Source organism: Canis lupus, chromosome 29, assembly GCF_003254725.2.
Source record: "Canis lupus dingo isolate Sandy chromosome 29, ASM325472v2, whole genome shotgun sequence".
In the NCBI taxonomy this organism is placed as follows: Eukaryota; Metazoa; Chordata; class Mammalia; order Carnivora; family Canidae; genus Canis; species Canis lupus.
In genome coordinates this window covers 14,721,450-14,744,737 of record NC_064271.1, presented here as the reverse complement: position 1 = coordinate 14,744,737, position 23,288 = coordinate 14,721,450, and the positions used below count along the sequence as shown (strand labels likewise).

Genomic DNA, 23,288 nt, shown 5'->3' with positions numbered 1-23,288 from the left:
GAGATGTGCCTTTGAAGCATGCTACAATGTTATCTCATTTAGTGCTTTGCTGAAAGCCTATTTCCAAAATGTTTTTCAAAATGTTCAAGTTTTTAAAAAGAATGAGACATTTATTTAAATTTACTTTAAAGACCACTGATTCAGGGCTAATGATTGTATAGTTTATTAATCAAATGTATTTAGCAGAAAAAAAGCCAGCTACAATTCACTTACAATTGAGATTTTACTCTATTTTAACGTTATTTTAATGAGCTACAGATTTGAATGTGGGCTTTGTTCATCTGTTGCTTCCGCTCAATTGCAGTTTCACCCTAAGAAGACACAAGACAGATTGATCAGGCTCCCAGTCATTGTGAGGCTTAAATGAAGTGAACAGGGCCTTATGTTTCTAAACCAAATGAGAGGATTAAGGCAAAAAGAAAAAGAAGGCAAAAAAATTTTTAAAGTCCCCCCCCCCCGAAAACACTATACATCCTTTAAATAATCTGTTTGCTATTCTTGAATTTGCTACTACAGTATCCCAGTTTTCCTAGGAGAGCATCAGAAGATACCATAAAAATGAAAATCGCAAACATTCCAGACAATTTAGCATGGGTAGATGTAAGGAGAAAGCTACTGTCCCAACTCATTTTGAGACACACTACAATTTCAATGCAGAAGTAAAAGCATTTTAATTATGTTGGATTTTCTGTAGTAGATAATGTCCTATGTCCAAATTTTAAAAAGCTAGTTACTATCTAATACTTTGTTAAAACCTATTCCACATATATAGAATTTATTTAAATGAAAATAAAATTTGTTTGAATTAAAAGTGATTTGGGGGATGAATATTTATACCCATATTTTCAACACTGGGTATATTTTGGGGGAACTTTTCTGATGGGCTCTTTTTCTGATGGGCCCTTTAAGTTCTGCGAACACATAGTGATCAGGTTTGGGCTACTCTTGTTTTTAATTTGCTAGGGTGGCCTGGAGAGGCCATAGCTTCCAACATGCAGTTTTCCATTGTATTTATACACTAGCTATGCTTTTTGAAGATGAAAAAGGAACTTCCAGGAAGCAGAACTTACAAAGTGGCCTTAAGGCTGTGGGAAGCTTTATGGCAGCTGTGGCCAACCGCATAAAACAAGAAATTAATCATAGTTCCTGAAGTTCCATGATTTAACCTTCTGATAAGAAAGCATTGCATTTCTTTTCTTTTTAAATTGTAAATGGTTTATATTTAACATGAGTTTCATAAGTTAAGTTTTTAGTTAAGAACAGCTTTTTTTTTTTTTAAGAACAGCTTCTAATTAACAATAATCCTATTTTTATGAACTAACATTCTTGGCAGAGTAATACAGATTCTATGGACTTATTTGAATAATATAATAAACAAAAACATTTGCAATAGGTAATATACTATAAATATGAAATATTAGTTTGTGTATTAGATACACTCTAGGACAGTTGTAAGTAATATATATTTTTAAAACTGCAAATTTCATTAGGAGAGCTCACTACTAAAGAATTCCTATTGCTAATGCCTTGTATTACAAATATAATCTTTTAACCATCCTACACCTACATTTATATGTTGCTTTTGCTTAAAGTGAGACAGACCTATTTTAGTTTTCCCTGAGAGTTTGTTGCTTATTTTAATTTCTTTCTTTCATACTGATAATAAATCGATGTGGTAACACCAAAAACAATATAAAGTAAAATATAGAAACTAGATATTTTTTAAAAGGGTGGAGAAACACTGTATCTGTGTGGTTCTGACTGAGCAGCGCCACAGAATTCACTTAGAGCTTCCTGACAGGGCAGATGTTTATCTTCTACTTCAGCTAGCTGTGTAACTTGGTGAATGACAGAGTTGTTTGTAATTTCAATGAAGATAAATTTTGTTTCATTATTTGTTAGTTAAAATTAATGTTGAAGTTTCAACACATCCCCTATTAAAAATAAAAACAATCACAGAGCAAAAATAGGCAAGAAAGTTGATACTGATTTATGGATAAAAAACTAAGTCAGGATCAAGTGTTTTTTCTATAATTTGCCATTTGTGATTGTGTGTGGCTTTGTAATATTTTAGACTTTAATCTTCTGTTTTGCTTTTAATAATAGACTTTGTTTAAAAAAACGTTTTATTTATATATTTTGATAAACTTTGCATAAAGAAGAAGCCTACTTGGAAGTAATTTACAAATAGATTAAATTCAGAATATAATTGAGAGGCTTTTAGCAAGCTCTGTTGAAAAATTTTGCTGAAAAATTATATAACACTTCCATTACACAGAGACCATTATGCTAGTTATTAATTATGATAAAATTTAAAATGCATCTACATGTAGTTTTATAATTATATAATGTAAAGGAATACTTTCCTCACGAGAGATTTATCTTTGTTTATTTAGTATATCTTTTAAAATATGCACATGACATATGTTTTGGCCTCAGACAAAGATGCATGAATTAAAATTATATAGTGACATACAACCAACCTTACAGAGCTTAATAACCTTTTGATGACATGTGTGTACACCATTGTGTAGATGTTTTTGCATTGCTTTGAGCGTTAACATTTTCTCTGAATATTCTGTGTATCTAAGTAACCATGATTGTGGTTCATTTCACTTAATGGTCATTCATATAAAATTAAAGCTTTGAGAATATTAGTATTTGCTTCAGGTAATACCAGTTATATTACCCTTTTATAGGATGGCTGATATTTTCACATAACAGATTTTCTCAGTCCCTTGACTTTTCATTTTATTGTGTTGTTCCTTTCACTGAAATACACTCATAATAAGTTCAAGGTGAAGTTTTCAGTCTCAAAGCGGAAAGTCAGTTTTCACGTAAACAATTGGCAACAGTCATCTTTGACATCATCCTTTTATTCATTCATTGGGTTTTTCATTCTGTGATGCAAATGACCATACCTGTATGTTTTTTAAAAAAATCATTCTTGCTAATGGACATATTAAAAAAATTCCTTAAGTATTCAGTGCTTTTCTGCAAACAAATGTAAAGCGAGTATATTGCACCCTAGATTAAATTTAGGCCAGCAAGGCAGACAAAAGGGACACCATTGCAAATTAAACCATAAAAGTCTGAAGTATTATTAAGAGGTTCACAGATACTATGTTCCAGTCAGGCTCAATAAGGGATGAATTCCTATTATGTTTCTAAAGCCTCCAAAAAACATGGGAAGGGACCCAAAGTTAAAGTCGTCAAATAGAAAGCACTTAGGCCAAGAGCACATGAATGTATGACTGCGTAATGGGCCTTTCATCTTTGAAATAAAAACAGTCCAGTTCAATTGGAACCAAAGTTTCCCCCTTTGAGAAAGTTTATTTTAATGAGTTTCCATTTTATGCGTGGGCTGCTCTTTAATCCAGGCTGTTCCATTGAAGTCTTCCCCAATGAAGACGCAAGACAGATTGTCCTAGCTTGCGGCTATTGTTAGGGGTTGATGAAGTGTATGGGCCCTTATGGTTGATAACAGAAGTAGATGGTCAAAGCCAATAAATAAAACTTTAACTCTGATTGTTGGGTACTTTATGCTGAAAAGGTTTCCATTAGCATGGATCTTTGGTTTTGAAGGACTTGTGAACCCAAAGGCAGCTTGTAGCTCTGTCACACAAACTAAGTCACTCAGACAAGCAGCAATCTGTCCTAGCCGATCAACTCAGTGTGGATTTTAAAATTCTAGACTTCTTTGTAGAAATCAACACTGTTAATATCTTGACAGACAATTAACTTAACAATATGTGAATCTGCTGCACTATCGATGTATCACTAAAGTGGTTTAAGATGGAGGGAGTTTGTGCTTTGCTCTGTAGAGTCTTAATAATGAACATTTTAGTATATTTTAAGTTGTTGATATTTGAGTGTTGGGGGGCGGAGGATATTTTACAAACAGTGTCAGTAATGAGACCATCTCAAGTGTCCTGTATTGGTTGCTCATCTAAACGACATTCATAAGCTCTCTAAATTTTTGTCCTTGTAGATCCCACTTAATCTAATTTTTTGGATGATGGATATGTACCCATAACTGTCCTAAAACCTACCCAAACCATTTGCTGTGAGCTGAAGTTCCTTAAAAATTTTCACCATGACCTTGAAATTATACAACATTGACTTAGCACTTTAGAAGCCACTATATCCCATGACTGTTCAAATCATGATTATTGTAGCTCAGCAGGTGGAACCCTGAAGACCTTGAAGGCATAAGCTTACCCATTGTTGCCTTGAAATGTTAGTTAGGCCCTTGAGGAAATCTCCCTCACATTCACCTTTCCAGTTACCCTGTGGAAAATCCACCTCTGATATTTTTGAGGCAGAGATGCCAGTGGCAGCACATTCTGCATCTGCCACTGTACAAGGGACCTTGCATACCTGGAGTGGACCACTCTACCCATGGGAATCATCATCAGACTTGACCCACCCCCAACAACTGCCACTGGCTAACTACATACCTAGAGGTGAACGTGACTGTGGTATGGAGAAATAGAGGCAGAATCCTGAGGTTGTGGCAGAATAGGATATTCTCTTTTCTTTTCTGGATTTTGTAGTAAAGTTTGTAAGAGTGAATAGTGACTAGCAAGGATAACAATGAGAAAAATCAGAGCCAATGACTTTGAGGAATGAGGAAATGAACGAGCCAATGAGGAAATGAAAGAAGCTGAATTAGGAAGCTTAGTGAGGAGAGGACATGGGAGTGTTGTTTGCTTATTTATATAAATTATCCAAAGAGTGTCCTTTTCCGTCCACTTTCCCCTTTAAAGAATACAGCTTATAGTTTATAACCATGTTCACAGTTAGTGATTTCTCATTCTTTCTCAATAATATTACAATTCTTTTATAGCCTTTTAACATTTCTCAATGGTGTCAGACTTTATGTATCATTAAAATTTTCTAGCATTTTTTTCTTCCAGAAAGGAGAACTTAAGTAATTAAATGCTCACTATTATTAAATTATGGTCTTTGAAAAGTGACAAAAATCCTAATTGCCATCAAATTTCCAGGTAGATATCTTAGGAAGCAACAAAGATGCTTCCAGAATTCTAGCCTATAATTTATTGGTTGGAGGCCTTGGGAATCTTTAGGGTCTCAGTTCTTCCCCCAAATTCCCCAACTCCCTTATTTGATTTGTTTAGTGGTTTGAATTCACAAACAAGGAGCAGGGTCACCTTTATTCATACATAGGCAGAAAGGAGTCTTCATCTTTCTATAAGACATCCCTTCTCTCTGCATCATTAGATTAAATATTTGTTTAGAATATGGTTAAATGTTGAGTTTATCTTGATTTTTTTTAACCTTCAAAAATCTCATTATCATTGTATACAGCTATTTGTCTGAGAGTAGAGTGAGGGGGACATCAGTTTTCATATGGTATGTGACATGGAACCAGAAGTGGGATATTGCATGTCTAGATCTGTCCATCATTAAGGAATGACCTTAGACTTACTGATCAATTCTGACAAGTCACTGACAGTTTGCAGGGAAAGCACATATGTGACAAAGGACAAGCAGAGGCTACATGTGTCAGCAAGAACCTTACGATTCTGAATAGGAGTCAAGTTGCTGACAACTCTGGTATTTGGATACTCTTGGTTTTCTTAAATATGGCTTCAGAAAATTACAGGTGCTCATTCTTCCAGATACAGAGTTTTCCTGCTAATTTAGTCACTGGCTAAATGGCCACAGGTCACTCTGATTTGGATGCTAACATGTTTTTGGTATTTTTGCCAGTTTGTTTATAAATTTGCATACATTTGCATACATTAATTCTGGATCCTGGATGATCAGGGGTAAATTGATGTTATTTATAAAAACCACAATGGAATCAAATCGTTTTAAAATCATGTTTTGCATAAAAATGGACACTTCTGACTCAGGTTTGAGTCTTAAAGTGTTCATGTGTATCCCCTGTACAGGTAGAACAGAGGTTGTATAGTGTAGTGGATAGGAACTTGGATGTCTAAGCCAGACTTCATGAATTTAAGTCCTGGATTCACTTAAGAGTTGGGCTATGTTGACCACACCACCTGATATTTCTGGGAGTCAGTATCTTTATCTGTAAAATGGAGATAATGAGCTCGTACCTCCTCAGGTGGTGTGGATTATGTGGGTTACTACCTTGGAAGCTTTTAAAACAGGCACTGGCATATGGCAGGTGCCATCTAAGTGTTTGCAGTTATTATGTTGCTGAATTTTTACATATCCAATATACAGGATAGAATCATGTAAAAAGAAAGGCTACATGAGTTTAGAATTTTGATCAAATTTGGAAAAATTTGAACCATTATTCTTTGAAAATGTTCGTATCTCACCCCTTTTGCTTCTCTCCTAGAATTTCAATTGCTCATACTGCTTAAGCTGCTCTAAGTTGTCCCACATGTCATTACAATTCTTATTTCTTTTGTCCTTTCTCTCTTTTCTTTCTTTTGGATAGTTTCTATTGCCATATCTTCAGGTTGACTGATCTTTTCTTCTATAGTATCTAATCTAATCTACTGTTGATCTTATCTAGTATTGTTATTTCATTTTTCATTTCTAAAATTTCCCTTTTTTGAATCTCATTTATCTTTATTCAAATTCCTGTCTTCTACATTCTTGAAGAAATGGAACATGTTTATGTTTATCATTTTTACGTCCTCTTTGCTAATTTTTTATCCTTTCCCCCCATTTTCATTTTTTATTGAAAGCTTTTTTATAGCAGCTTCTATTGATTGATTTTATTTTTTGTATTTTCCTGCTTCTTTGCATGTGTGATAGCTTTTATTGCATACTGAACATTGAAGGTTTTATTTTGGGGTGCTGAATTTTGTTGTATATCTTCTAGTAGTGTTGGGCTTTGTTTTGGCATGAACTTAAGCTTCTTTCTATCAGTGTGATTAATTTAAAACTAGCTTTTAAACTTCTAGGGTTAGATCCTGAAACAGATCATTTGACAGGTCTCATACGATACATTGACAATTTTTGTTTGATGGTGCCACATATTAACTTAGTAATCAGCTTTCTCCCCATTCATTCAACTAATGTTTTATTGAATTTCTCTAATATGGTAGAATAAAGATGAATAAGGAATCCTCAAAAAACTTACAGTTTAGGAGAGAAGATCAGTGATATGCCCTGATAGAATTATATGCAAAGTGCTATAGAATCTGCTGGTATCTTACTTTCCTCATGTGTATATATAATGTTCAACCAAAATGTACCCTCTTATACTGAATTTTCTTTTCTCCTTGACTATTCTGTCTTGGCCTCACAATGTTTAAGAAAGTTTTAGTATTATAGAACTATACATATATAAAATGTGGAGAAAACAACATCTCCTTTTATAAAAATTCAAACGTTTATTCAACAAATATATCTTGATTAGCTATAATGTGCCAGTTCACAGCTGGAATGACAATCATGAACAAAACAAAGTCCTTTCAAAATGCAAATTCAAAGTACACAAATCAAGTAGTGATAATATATACCATATTTTGAAATTATGGCTTTGTATTTATCTTACTGCTTTGAAAGTGACATGATGATTGAGTTAATAGTAGCAAAATTGCCCTTGGGCAGTCCAGCTTGTTCCCTGTTCTGAGCTCCAGATTATAAATGCTGCTGAAAATGGCTAGTTCCAGAGAAGTGTTTTAAAAAAGGATTGCTGATGTATCTATACTTTTGTCTGTGGGAGTGCTATTTTTGCAGATACAAATTGGATTCCTTTTTTTAGAGTTTTAGGGTATGAATTTCAAGAAGATTCTTAATTGCAAAAGGAAAGCCAGGCTAGGAGCTACTACTACAAATGTTACTACTACTGTTATTGCTGCTGCTGCTCGCTATAATTTCCTGAATTGTCAACATCTGCCAGTGCTTTGTGATGTTTTTGACTTAATTTCTTTCATCCTTAAAAGAATCCTATGAGGTGTAGGACATTTGCAGTACAGAAGAAAAAAGTGAGATGGCCACAGAGTCATTTTTTAAAGTATTTATGAAAATGAGACATAGTCACTGTCAACCTTAAAAATAAAATACCCAGTTATTTTACTAGCAAAATTAGTTTATTTGGGAATAACCGAGGAATTGTAATTCAGAACCTGCAAGCTCTGGCAAACCATAGGCAAGCCTCAAAAGACAAAGGGAAGATCAGCTGTTCAGAGGTTTTAGAAGAAACTGGGAGGATTGTTTTGAATAGTTCATTGGAGAACCAGAGTTCGAGATTGTGACAATTCTCATTGACTGCAAGCAGTGGTTAGTGTGTTGTTGCTGGAGCAGGGAGGGATCTTCCTTCTTGTTCTTAAAAGCAGATGAAATTCCTGTATGAAAAATGTCCTCCCTTGTCAAGATAATTCTTATCTTCCTTCTTCCTGCCGGTTATGCAAGCAAGCAATGAGCGGTTCATGTGTGAGAGCTCCCCCTTCAGGGAGTCCTGACTCCGGTTTAAATGAGGTGTCCTTCATCTCCACAGTAATAAAGACAGACATCCCTTTAAATCTGCATTATCAAAAGTACTATAATAAGACTATTAGCACATGCTACATTGCATATTGTAAATTACAATTAGCATTATTGATTTCATGACTAAGTAGACGGCTTCCCAAGCAAGCCTTATTTGGAAGATTCAAATCAAATTCTACATTATTTTCTAGAAGAAAGGTATATTATAAGAATATTTGGAACTGGGCAGCCCTGGTGGCACAGCGGTGTGGCGCCGCCTGCAGCCTGGGGTGTGATCCTGGAGACCCGGGATCGAGTCCCACGTCGGGCTCCCTGCATGGAGCCTGCTTCTCCCTCTCCCTGTGTCTCTGCCTCTCTCTCTGTGTGTCTATGAATAAATAAATAAAATCTTTAAAAAAAAAGAATATTTGGAACTTAAAATAGCCTTCACAAGAGTGCCTTCTTAGTGTCTCTGCCTTAGTAAATGGCAAATATCTCACTTAGCTAGCTTTCCGAGGAAGTAACAGAGTTGAGTGGGAGACAAGATTTGAATGGTCAATGGAGATGCACACAGGGATTATTTTCTGCAGACCTCTGCTTCCCTCTCTAAGGCAGAAGCTCCTTTCAGATAGTGACAGCTGACAAGATCAACACCAGGCAGATGATCTTCCCTTGATAACTTGTCCTCTGGTAGCAAGCACCACCATTTGCCCCTTCTTAGCAAGTGGAGGTAGTGGGTTGTTCTGCAGTAACTGGACCCAGGGTGGTGGGGTTGCTGATCTGGAAAGACACCAGTGGGTTTACCTTGCAGATGTGAAATTATTTTCACTCAGAAGTGAAGTGTGTAAAAATATAGAGTTGGTTTGCAATAATTCTCCTGTTCAAAGTGTTGTAGCAGATCTTTTTACTTATCTGTGCTGAGATGATAGAAAATATTACTGATAATGTTAGAGCTAAAGTTTCAGCACCTCCAGCATTGTCTTCTTCTGGTAGATTAAACCAAAAGATTAGAAAATGAAACTTTTACTCTACCCCTCCACCCAGCGCTCTCCCTCTTCTAAAATTATGAAATGGAAATGTACTTACTGCTATACATGCAATTTGTTATGATGGGAGAGAAAGTATTTTTAAGCTGAAAAGTTATGTGACTTTTATTTTGTAAGATATTGCAAAAGTTTTCCTGTTTTAAACTACAACAAAGAAGTTATTTCCTTTTCAAATTAGTTTAGTTGAATATTTATGTAATTTTAAATATTAAGCTTAATTTGAAAGTAAAATATTTTATCTGTTTTTATAAGGTGCTTTATGCTTCTGTATGTTTATATTTATATGAATATAATGTAAATAAATATAAATAAAAACATACTATCTGTATTTTACAAGGTGCTCTATATTTACATTTTCATCTGTAACTCAACTAGTGATAACCCATGCATGAAATTTATCAAGTTCCTGTTATGTGCCAAGTACTGTGAGCCTACAGTGATATATGAAACAGTTTTCTGAACCTAAATATGGTTAAGTGTCTTAAGGTACAAAGTGCAGAATTGAAAAGCCAAGATTGCTTCCAAGTAAGATTAAAGGATCTAGTAATGTAAGATTAGTTTAAGAGAGAAAGTGCCTAACACGGTGCCTGGCATACAGTAACAGCTTATACAGAATTTGTTCCATGAATGAATGGTGAATGAACAAGTGAGAGAGAAATGGCACTTGACCATGCAAAACAAGTCAATTGGACTTGAAACAATTCCAGAGCAAAGGCAATCATGTGAGCAAAAAAAGAGAAGAGAAAATTTAAGGCAAGTTTAGGGAGTGGTGAACAGTTTCGTTTGACTGGACTTCAGGGATGAGTGGTGTGTCTTAAAAGTAGGTCAGAGCCAGATTGTAGATGCCTCAGACTCCACTCTAAAGATTCTGGCTTTTATCTGTACCATGGGAAGCCTTTGAGAGCCTTTCAGAAAGAAGTGGTGACCTGACAGATTGGTGCTTTAAAAAGACCTAGCTGGTGACACTGTTCAGCCAGGAGGAATGGAGAGATTCTAGAATCACTGGATTCTGAGCAGTTAGCTGGTTCTGAGACTAATGCAGTCATTGAGATTGAATCTGCTGTGATTGGCTGCTGCTTGAACAACTCCCTCAGAGTGAACTGAGCCCCATTGTTGTTATCTGACAGAACTGTGTTTGATATGGCCCACAGAAAAATGTCAACCAAATGCTGTGGCATGACACAATCAGTCATGAAATTGGACTGAAATACATTGTTCCCAAATGGTGAAAAACAAGGTGAAATAGCTCATGAAAAATAAAAATCTATAAGTATAGTGAAACTAACTTAGAAATAAAATCCTTAAAAAAAAAAAGAAATAAAATCCTTTGCCATCTTGTTGGTGCTTCATTTTTGACATTGTTACGTGCTTGTGGGCAGTACTTTGTAAACTGATATTTTCTTTTTCTTTGAAAAGACTACACATTGTTTATACCATTTATTCTTTTTCTTGTGCTTAAAATGTAAATTATGGTTCCATCCAGACCAGTGCTAAGCAGTTTTAATATCCTTAAGAACAACTTCATTCTTTGTAAAACATACACAATCAAAAATATTAACATAGAAAGTAGTCCAGTTTTTCATGAACAGCCTTATAAGTTCCGGAATTTTAATTTCTTAATAATTTTCACCATGACAGTAATACTTTACACACGTCCTGAGTAGTAATGAAGGTATTACTTGAATAGACACACACACACACACACACACACACACTCATACCATTAGTTTGGCAGGGAGTAGTGACAAATCAATGCACAATGCTCCTTTCTTTGCCCTCTATCCCATTTACTCAGAAACAACTGATAAATAAGCTAGAAGACAGAAAGTTGGAAATAAAAATATTGAATTTAGTGTTCTTCAAGCTGGTTGGAAAAATGAGGCTTGATGTTTGTAGCTACAGGGATTTGCTTAACATTCTCTATTTCTGCTCTTCTTCCCAACACATGAGGGTGATGGCCCACCTACGGAAATCATTGTGTTTTCAGGGCACACACATTTTACCAGGAAGATAACTGTCCCCCTTGGTCTGGAGCTGATATGGCAGAAGAAAAGATACCCCCACTTCTACTTTTTCAAGATTAGCTCTACCCATTGTAGTAACGGGGACCAGTGCTTGTCAGATCATAGTCATCCACACTTAAACGAGTTAGCATTTCTTCTTTGTGGGGAGGCAAATGAGGAGGTAAGTACAGGATAGACCAAGAGAGTGATTGTGTTAACTAGGGAAAATCCCTCCACCTAGCTACACAAATCAGTGGAAGGCACCTTGCCCTGTAATACACACATATATACACTCTCATTCATAAATATCTTCAGGCTTCATTTGGAGGAAAAGTTTTTGGAAGTATTATTGACTATGATTTTGCTATGTGTGTTGTGATTATAACTAATAGCTTTAGTTTTGAATATTTAACAGATCAGAATGCATGTATTATTACATACTTATATACATCCAAGAATGAAAAATACATTAAAGCTATATTTTTAAAAATAATGAATTTTTAATAAGGCATTAATTTGGAAAAATAAGTTAAATTTCAAAAATCGTTAAAATATTAAATATGAAAATTATGGTATTGTTTTAGAAATCCTAGTATAGCTTATGATGATCAACAAAAAAATTTAGCTGCTCAAACTTTGTTTACACATCTTATTCTTAGTTCTTCTTTTATTACCTTTCCTGGAAGCTTTTCATGTGTTTTTTTAATTTTGTTATATGGCTTCTCTCCAGTTACCTTCTAGAAAGTCTTCATTACTCAGGATCAAATGGCTAACAGGAAGATATCACACAAACAGTGCATAAAGCAACAAGCTGAAATGTTGAGACTACATAATAGTCCTGATATTGAAGTAGTACTGATATTGACATTAAACTTTGAGAAGTGTTTTATTCATACCTTTGTGGTTTTTCATGGGAGACGTCATTTCGGTTACAACCAAGTAGTGAAAAATAAATGTTATAAAATAACAGGAGTACCTGTGTGGCCCAGTCTGTTTAGCATCTGACTCTTGATTTCGGTTCAGGTCATGATCTCAAGGTCATAAGATGGGGCTCTGTAGTCAGCAGGGAGTTTGCTTGAGATTCTATCTCTTCCTGTCCCTCTGCTCCTCCCCTGCTCTCTAAATTAAGATAAATGAATATTAAAGAAAGATAAGTTTTACAAAATACAAAGCACAGTGGGATATTGGCTGTTGTGAATGGAGTAAGAATATCTTGTTGAGTAGGATGAACTGGGAGCCACAATGGAGGCAAAGTAGAGAGAAGATGATATCATAGCACCACCAAACCCAGTAAATTTAAGAGAGTAAAGCTAAGATTTCATTAAAATCTTTTATAATCCAGGCAACCCAGGTGGCTCAGCAGTTTAGCACCATCTTCGGTCTAGGGCATGATCCTGCAGACCCCGGGATCGAGTCCTGTGTCAGACTCCCTGCATGGAGCCTGCTTCTCCCTCTGCCTGTGTCTCTGCCTCTCCCTCTCTCTCTGTGTCTCTCATGAATAAATAAGTAAAATCTTAAAATCTTTTATAATCCCATGTGAAATATATAGATTAGATAAAAGTAATACTCAAGAATCAATATTGAATTTATATTGAGTATAAGATTTATACTCTATTGGGGGACCTGGGTGGCTCAGTGGTTGAGCATCTGCCTTTGGCTCAGGTGGTGATCCTGGGGTCCTGGGATCGAGTCCCACATCAGGCTCTATGCAGGGAACCTGCTTCTCCCTCTACCTATGTCTCTGCCTCTCTCTCTGTGTCTCTCATGAATAAATAAATAAAACATTTTTTAAAAAAGCTTTAGACTTTGTTGTCCAAATCTGTTTCTCAATCCAGATAACTTGGTGCTGAGACAGACTGAAGGACAATCAGTCAAGGGAGGACAGAGAAGTTCCTTTGCCTCTTGCTGCCCATAGCCAGTGCACCCAGAGGCCATGGTATTATTTAGATATTTCAAAAGAAACAACAGTGAACCTGAGGGCATTTGAATTATGTAATTAGCACATCTGACCCCAGCATAGTTCCCATAGTTCCCATCTCTGTCCCCCCATCTCATTGCCCATTCTACACCAGTGTGTATTTCTCTTTACAGTTTTCTCTTTACTTTGGTAGCAAATTATGAAAAATGGTTTCATCTCATTTCCTATGTATATTTACCAGTACCTTCTTCAGAAGTCTGGAGTTTCTGATTGGTCAGAATAGAGAAAATTTTGCATTTGATTTGGAATTTTAAGTCTTTAGAAAAACAAGTTGGAGTCCAAGAAAATGAAATAAAAAAATCCCAATGTTAATATTCTGTTGAAATGGTTTACTAGTATGGCTTGGGGATAACTGACTCTATCCAGTTGATCCCTGCCAAGTTAGTGACTAGGGAGACTCTTCATTTCAAATGGCAGTGAATTCCATTCCCAGTGATTAGCTTTTGATTGCCAGTCATGTTTGCAATACAATCTATTGAGTTTTTAAATAGCTCTAGTCTGATTGGGCTTGTGGAGTCTCTGTTTACTCAAAAGAGAGGAAGAGGTTACTCTTTGGTACCAAATAAACCCCCTTGGTTTACACTTTTGCCTAGAAAAGAACTTTCACCTGGAGATGACATCGGAAAGCTGACTAGTTAGTTACCAGGGGAATGTGGCCTTGAATCAGAATAGATAATAGACTCTGGAATTTGGGAAATAATGTTGGCTCAGATATTCATTTGTTGGCCTCTAGAGACCCTCAAAACTAAATGAAAATGAACTCCATTAAAGATGAAAGTATTATCTTAGTAGAACTCTCAGACTTTCATTTTCTCTCTTGCAGGCTTGTTTGGTACACACATATGTTGCAGAGCATATGCATTTTGAGTTATTCAGGTGTAGATTCTAAATGCATACTAATTTGTTATTGTTTTAAAGCTGAATCATTCAGGGTTTCTAATACAAATTTTGATTCTAGGAGCTACTAGATGGCAGTAAGTAGATGAATTGCTCAATTCCATTTTTTATAGCAATTTAAATACCTTCTTTAAGAAAACATTTTTCTGATAACAATCCTTGCTCTCATTTCTAAAAGGCTTACCATGTGCCTATGAAGCACTACTATCCCTGTCCACTTTAGAGATGCAATTCAAAGTAGTAGGACACATGTATCATGTGAATAGCTGAGACAGGCACAATCCAGGTCTTCTTTGAAAGCCTATTTTTGGTAATGGTGCTGGACAGCCTCTCTCTGAAGCAATGTCATTCTTTTATTGGGGTTAGTTTAATATTTTTTTAAATAGGGAATGAAGTGGACCTAATTAAATCCAATTGATAAGAATACTAGGCTGTTATTTAGGACAAAAACTTATTTCCATTATCCGGAAGCAACAAAAGAATTTCTTGCTGCAGCTTGCTTATCAGAAACCAAGTAAGTGAAGGAAACTTCCATATTTGATAAACTTTTGATAACTATTTCTATGCCATTAAAATTGGGATATTACCAAAGTTAGAAAGATGAGAAGTTTGTACCTAAATGCTAACAATTGCTCAGTTAGTAGATGGGAAGAATAATTGTTTTAAGAACTAACTTAAGCACATTAAGGAGCACCTGAATTAAATTTTTTAAATTAAATTACCTCATTTTACTTGAATCTCATAGTCAATTTTACCAGGAACTCTGAACTTCAGCTTCACCTTTGCATTCTAAAATTTCCTTGAGTTCAGATCCCATTTACCGATAAATAAGGTATTCATTTGTTTCAAAGACAGTGCTACTGAATATATTTTCAGAGAATTGTTATTGTAAGTAACCACAAACATCTAATTAGAGACATTCTGTTTTCTTTTTCTAGCAAAGTATTTTCCAATGGATATTTAGTAAAAAGTAGTTCTTATATAAATAAAAAATTTAAGGTTGATTTTAGGTCTCGAGGGTTATCATAACCTGTTGGAGTTCAGAAGTCTTTTTTCCTTTGAGAGAAAGAGAGAGAGTGCACAAGATGGGGGGAGGGGCAGAGGGAGAGGGAGAAGCAGGCCCCTGGCTGAGCAGAGAATCTGAATCAGGACTCCATCCCAGGACCCCAGGATCATGACCTGAGCCGCAGGCAGAGGCTTAACTGACTGAACCACTGAGGTGCCCCTTGAGTTCGGAAGTCTTAAATGTACAATACAATGTTAAATGCTCCAAATATCAGAGTGCCATGTTTCTGAATTTTATTGTTCTCACTGAATCACTGTATTATCTTGATACTTTCTAGCATTTTCAGTACAATTATTAAAACAGTTATAGTGGCTCTAAAGGAATGTAATTGGAAAAGAAAGATGGCCTGTACTGGATGAAATTCTTAATTAATCTTTCACTGTTAAATTGTTCAAAATTAATCAAGTATATTGCCTATAAGAAGGCAACTACACTTTACATACCTCAGTATTATCATCACCAAGCCATATATTAAAAGTTAATTTCTGATTTAAAAGTGTTCTTTAACTGCAAAACCATCAATCCTAAATAATTCCATTACCAAAAAAAAAAAAAAAAAAATCTTATAACACCAAAGAACAGGATAGAGAAAGTAGTTTGCATTTATCGTTTTGAGATTTCTTTTTGATGTGAGCTTTGCAACATCAAATTAGGATATACATTTTTTTAAATAACTAACTTGAAGAATACCATTTATTTACTCAGTGATTCATTCATTCATTCATTCATTCATTTCTTCAACAGTATTCATTAGAGAAAGTGAGGTTCCAGGCATTCAGAATAATGACCATGAGGGATCCCTGGGTGGCGCAGCGGTTTGGCGCCTGCCTTTGGCCCAGGGCACGATCCTGGAGACCCGGGATCGAATCCCACGTCGGGCTCCCTGCATGGAGCCTGCTCTTGCTCTGCCTGTGTCTCTGCCTCTCTCTCTCTCTCTCTGTGACTATCATGAATAAATAAATAAAATCTTAAAAAAAAAAAAAAGAATAATGACCATGAAATGCAATAACAATTCTCTGATATATAAGGAGAAAATAAACCACTTGAATTGTAATCAAATTCGTTGATAAATATCCTTGGGGCTATTTCAGAAAATTATGGAAAGGTGGTCTTCCCCCCAACTTGTTTTGAATTATGAAGATTATACTCTTCACTGGTTCTCAATATTTTTATCACTGCAATACACCAGAGTGACAAGACTCACTCCACTAGACACACTTAGCCCCTAGGACAGTGCTTCTTCACAGCTGGAGGGAAGAAGTCACTTGTCCTTTGTCTTGAGCTGCAGATAAGGGAAAGAGTCTCTTGGCTGTCTGCCCCATTCATAGTTTAAGAATCATTGCTAAGTGTAAGCATGCTTAATTATTGAGCAGGCCAGGGGTGCCTGGTGGTGGTTCAGTTGGTTAAGCATCCGACTCTTGGTTTTAGCTCAGGTTGTGGTCTCAGGGTTGTGAGAAGGAGCCCCAAGTGGAGCCCATGACCTTGGGTACTGTCCTCAGTGGGGAGTCTGTTCCTTTACCTCCCCTTCTGCTCCTCCCTTCACCTCCTTCTTTTCCTCCCCACCCCCCCATCCTTGCTCAGCCTCTCTCTCTCAAAAAAAAAAAATTAATTAAATCTTAAAAAAAATTATTGAGCAGGCCACAGAGATGAATGCCTCAGTAGATCCAATGCAAGAAGATGCATATGGTCCAAATTCTGACAGTAGAACTAGGTGAATTCAGTTGATTTTTTCCCCCATTAAAATCAGCTAGTTGTTCAATTTAATCCATTAACTTAACCAGATGTTTTTGGGCCACACACAAATAATCAACGTAAAATAAATATATTATTTGGTTGGATATTTTGTTAAGATGTGATTGTGATCAGGATCATTTTATGATAACAAATGATGCTCCTGTAACAGATGCTCCTCAAAACCAGAATAGCATGAAATACTGGATTTCGTTACAGTATTTCAATACAAGAGTCAAGAGTCAAGTCTAAGGTACTTTGATGCTAGAGTGCTCTTGATCTTTTTGAAGGTGTCAACAGCTGCCACCTGGCTGACAAAGATTTTAAGAAGCTATTTCAAAGAAGTAAGATGTAAAAAAAAAAAAAAAAAAAAAAAGTGCTGTTGTTCTTATCAATGAAGTAGGGGGTAATACCTTTTCCTAAGCTTTTTGTCTATGTCTCTGCCTTGCCTCTTCTATAAAATAGAAGTGCTTTCCTGAGAATTAACTTATCATTCTCCTAACAAGTTAGTATGAGTTAGCCTGATGGCTTTCTTTACTGACTAGGAATACAGAAAGAAAAATGCAGAAAACAAAAGGATAACGCTGAAGAAAAACTTGAGCCATTTCTCTGGTTTGCTTAATCTCCTGTCAGGACTTCATTTATCACCTACAATATTAATTTTAGAAAACAACTTTAAGGAACCAGCAAACAAAACGTTAAATAATGAAGATGAGGTTCTTCTGCAGTTACAGTCACTTGTGTGATTTGAAATGTGAGAATGGATGATGCTCAATTAAAATTTATTTAAAATGACTTCTTTTTAAAAGGCAGACCGTTGCGTTAATTTTATGAATTCGCACTACCCAAAGTTTCCAAAATAAACACACACTCTTGCTATAAAGATAAGAAGACTGGATTAAAACAATCAAAATATGCCAGTGTGTTTTCTTTAATATTCATCTATTCTCTTTCCTTTCTGGATGACAGAGCTGTGGCTTTCTAATGCTTCATCCTCGAGACAAGGGATTTGTCCTGATGGCCTAGCGGCTACTTAGATTTTCCTGGTTTCTTTTGCATGGTCTTAAATATGATTTAGAGATGTCATCAAATTTCATTTGCATTAAAGGAAAAAAGCAAACAAGCATGCAAGAGTTGGACAGTTTTATAAGAATAGTAGAGTATCACGGTGTGGAAGATTATTCTGTGTTTCTGTTTTAAGAGTTGGGCAATTCGTTGCAAATCAAGGTAATTTGTCTTAGAAATCAATCGATTAGTTTTCTCCTATTGAATAGGGGCTATCCTTTATTTCGTTCAAAAATGCATTCTTACCTTACATGTTGGAACTGAATAGGAACCTTTAAAAAGATAGAATTTTGTATTATCGAGAGAAATGGGAGACAAAGCCCCCAACCTTTTCATAAGCCTCTTTCAGTCCATCTCCAACATGGTGACATTGGTACAGACAGGGTTTGTCACCCATAAATTTACAGCTTATTCCAGTCTCTTCATAAATTGACTAATTTTTTTGAAAGAAAAAAAATATATAGGTGTATAAAATACCCAGTTACAGGTTGTGTTCTATTTAGCCCTTGATTGAAACGTATTGCTCCTCAGTATCTTTTAGCTATGAAAATTATAATATGGAACAGAGATTAGAATGAAATTATCATGGCTAGAAGGCATTTACTCAGTGGTGGCAGCCACATAAACCTGGGTCCTGAGAATGATGATAATACATTAGGTTCTGCATGCCCGATATTATTGCCGTACATTATGTATGTTTCATTTATACTATTTCGCACACACCAGCAACGCTGACAGATAGGTAATTACTCTCTGCGCCAATGAACAGTTATCAGCACCACCGCTGTTTATTGCTGGAATGAAGTGCGTTTGTCAGTCAAGGTCACTTGTTTGTGTGTCCTCTTTAATAGTTCCTTCACAGTTGTTGAACTTTGCACGCAGTTCTTATTGCAGGGTTCCTGGAGGTTACTTTACTGCATAATGCGTTTCCTGTGTTATCAAAGTCACTTGTATTTATCAATTTAATTGATAAACAACGAAGTTGCAGGAAGCAGAACTGAAGATGCGAAAGAACATATTTTGCTAGTCAGCTGATCCCACTAGGTATTCAGTAATGAATGCTCTCAAGAAGATGCATTCAGCACAAACCCTCCTAGGTTGTGATACGCCGTCAGCCTGAGCTAGTGAGATTTCATTTTATAACGTTAACCTTAATTTCAGCCGCTGATGGATACTGCCACAATTTCATGACTACTATAGACCACATTTGTACCCTCTAGAAGTATGTTTTTGTTGTTCATTTCTTGGGCAGTGCAGAGGTTATTTTCACGTTTAGTATACTTACATAATGGGCTAAATCCATTTGGTTTGACTTTACACCGATCGTGTTTATTTTTTAGATACGTGCCATTAAGCCTCCCCTTCCCATAAAAAATGTTATCAGTCTAATGCCGGTTATCATCGTTGTGTTAAAACCCCAGTCTTGTTCCAAAATGAACATTGTATGGTGCATTTTTGAGAGTAAAAATAAATTCAGTGCCATTGTGTCTTATCCTATGCAGCCTGTAATTTCATCTGTTAGAAAATAAAGAAAATGGTTGATCTTTTTATTTTTGTTTGTTAGCCACAGTGCTTTATTAGAAACTGGAATAACCTCTAGGATATAATAATTTATCCAGTCAAGATAACTGGAGCTATTTCCTTAAGCCTGTGATCAGCTTGAGTTTGTGTGTTGGGAGATTTATACTGCCGTTGCTTATTACCAAAGAAACAGTTAAAAAGGATTTATGGTAGTGCACATTATGTGTGTGTCTGGAATTTTTGTGTATTTAACTTCTTCCCTTGCCTAGCTCTGTTTTTCCTCTCTTAACATTATTGTCAAATAGAGGGAATATCTATACCTACTATTAAATGCAAATTTTATTCAGGCATTTAAGCAGAATCACATTCATTCATTAAACTAAATGATTCTTTTATTTGAAAAAATATATCAGCACATGGTAATATCACACCCTGTTTACAAGGGACTGTAGTTCTCCGGCAGTGCAAAAGTTTACTATTTCATTATTAAAGGATTAAACTATGGCAAAAGGTGCCTGGTGACCGTGAATGTTTTAGTTAATTTGATTATACCCATAAAAAAAGAATTTAATTCCAGAGCAGCCACTGGGTCGTATGCCTGGCGGTGTGGTTCCAATGCATCACGGTTCTGATCTTGTCCTGGGAGGGACTGAAATTGCCATTTGGACGAGGCGTGGAGGAAGAGATGAGCAATTCGGTTCACTCATGAACCCAGGTTAACACCATGCCTCGACGTTTTCAAAACGCTTCCTTTTCTTAGTTCTTAGTTACCAGAGTGTTACAAAGAAAGGGTTTTGATCTCATGTAGATAGCATAGCATTAATTACCCTGACACTAATTAAACTGCATCAAACAAATACCACCGTGTTCCTCAGGGGGACAACAGAAGGCAGTTTAAAATAATTACTGGAGCTTCATGCATGTGTGAAGTTTTCATTACTCTTAGGACACAAGCAAAAGAGATTTGATAGCATTAAAATAGCCACCCTTTAGTGATTGCAACAACAACAAAAAAAGTGACTAAATTTTCCTTGGAGCATATTGATGTCTAAATAGTAGTGGCTTCAATCCTTGAGAATGGTAACTTTTCCTTAAGAATTGCAAGTCTGTGAAGCAGGAACAGGTGTTCCAGTTCACATTCTGGTATGATTATGTATTAGCTTATGTTTGTCAGACCATTTCATTAACCACCCACTGCTATCACATATACATATACTTTGTTCTTTCTGAACCATGAAATGAAATGCATATATCTTCACTAATGCTTGCTATCAATGTAAATGAGAAAAAGAGGCTTATTACCAATCATGGCTGCTGTGAAGCCCACACCTCTGTACACTTACAGGTAATAAACATCTTCTCATAAGTAGGACACAAGATATATTGAGTTCTGCCTGTAATAAGAAATGGCGATCTTGTCCTACTTTTTGTATTAATGGATGGTACTTCCCATACGTATTTAGACACCATGCAATGGTACCGTTTTGAAGAAAGCTTCTTCTCTCAGTACTGGAGGTGGTCATTACTTTTTGAGATCTTTTGTCATCCTGGAGGTAAGCAGACCTTTCTGGTCACAGGTAGTGGGGTTTTTTTTTCTTTTCTTTTCTTTTTTTTTTTTTTGCAACTGGACAAGTGCACCAAGTCAGTGGCCACTCTCAGAGGGATCGTAGACGGTCTCTGAAAGGGAGCTATTAAGAAACACTGAGGTAAAAATCCACTAAATCCTAGCTCAGTGAAGTCATGTAAGTGAATGATAGTATCATGGACAGGTGCAGTGGTTGCAGAAGTTGTACTTTTGATTCTTTCAGTAGCAGGTGTGCCTGTGAGCGTGGGTATGCATGTTTGTGCATTCATGTATCCCCGCACATGTGTGCATGCGTGTGTGTGTGTGTGTATGGTGGATTTTCCCTTCCGGTCTGTTCTGCATATATACACATTGCATAGTCCATGATCTTTACTTCACAAGGTCACTTATCCTGTTTGTTTCAGTGACATATGAGCAGTGGAATCAAGTTGCCTGGGTTCCAGCACCAGGTGCCAGCCATCCTCCCTAAAAGGTATTGGGAATTAAATCGAGAGAGTGGTCATTTCCAGATTTATGCAACTCATATTTCATTCGGTGAATGACTCTTTGAATGTGATTATGGAGTGTTTCTGCGTATGCAGTACTGCATATTATAAGCCATTTATTTTTTACTTCCCTCTGAAAGCAATAATTTAAGGGAATTATGCATTATGAGGGTTTTCCAGTGATTTTTTAAAAATTAAAATAATACCAGATATTTTAGGAAACCTGTTTAAGAAAATAACACTGAATTAGTGTTTTATAATTGTCACACTAAGCAAAAAATGGATCAAAACTGATTGTAGAAGAATAAAATTTAATCCAGTTGTAGAAATTTGATGGGTCCAAAAAATATGCAAAAAATATACTTTTGTTCCTTTATAAGCCAGATGGTTTGTCCTATTTTAAGCCGATAGTATCTTCATACATCTCTCTTGAATGTCATTGGTTTTAACTGGCAGACAGTGTCTACTATTAGAATTTTCCTTATTCCTGGATGATCTAAAGTATATTTTTGGAACATTTGGATGATCATACTGTACACCAAGAAATTTTTTTTCATTACACTTAGCTCATACTCAAAAAAGTGTTTATATAATTAAAAAAAAAACCTCTAAAAATGAACAGTTCTTTTGACATGATGTTGACAGAAGTCACTTTGATATAGTTTAGAGTCATGAATTTTCTATCTGTTCCATTTTTCCTGGGGCTCCATCAACTCAGACATCCTGATCTGTCATTTTCCAACTCTTTGTGAAGGCCTTGACAGATAGAGGTTTTGACAAGTGCTGGACATCAGCGGCAATGCAGACTAAGCAGTGTATATTTCTCCAGGTAAAGTGACAAAATGTCTAAAAGCGTCAGAGGAACTGTGTGGTCTTCAATCATATCTAATATTATAAAGTAAGCCTTTGTTTATGTTCGGTGTTTTAGGACTGTATCATGGAGAAGATTTAAAATTATGTCAGAACCTGAGATTAGAGATCTGTTACCTTAGTTGCCAGTGTTTACAGTAATAAGAATATTTCAGTCACTAGAAAAATTCTTTACATTCCTACTGAGTGAATGATGGGAATAATCGCATGATGAACAGGAGTCTTTAAAACTGTAACATGTCATTATGTATTCTTTTTTGTGTGTGTCTGCTGCACTGATTCGAGTAATTCTGCTTGATTAAAAATACTTTCTCATCCTTCTCCAGAGTTGACAGTTCAGAGTTCAATTGAGAACTTTTATTGAGCACTAATTAGAACTGTTGACAGGGCATTAACTTTTTAGACATGTCAGCATCTTTCATCGTTATATCCTCTGTTAATGGCTATGTAATAAATGTAAACATTGTCCCACTTATCGAATATGTTGTTCTTTTCGTATAATTATTTTGCGTCTGCATTCGCTCAAGAAACAGCTGTTGGAAGTAGAGTGGGATGCAAAATGGCACAGCCTGAAGATGTTCTTGTTCATGCAGCTCACTCCTTTTTGATGTGATACCTAC

The 23,288-nt window shown here is 35.9% G+C and overlaps 1 protein-coding gene and 1 long non-coding RNA gene across 3 annotated transcripts in view; one reads left to right on the top strand and one right to left on the bottom strand.

Annotated features, from left to right (window-relative positions):
* The window catches only part of LOC112678529 (cytochrome P450 7B1), a 174,221-nt gene that overhangs the window by 53,192 nt on the left and 97,741 nt on the right, over window positions 1–23,288 (top strand). The gene's annotated exons all lie outside the window — the stretch shown is intronic.
* Window positions 12,454–23,288, bottom strand: part of LOC112678530 (uncharacterized) — a 67,303-nt gene continuing 56,468 nt past the window's right edge. The window contains exon 12 of the long non-coding RNA XR_003147637.3: window positions 12,454–12,589. This is a non-coding gene — a long non-coding RNA (uncharacterized LOC112678530). The remainder of the gene's footprint in view (window positions 12,590–23,288) is intronic.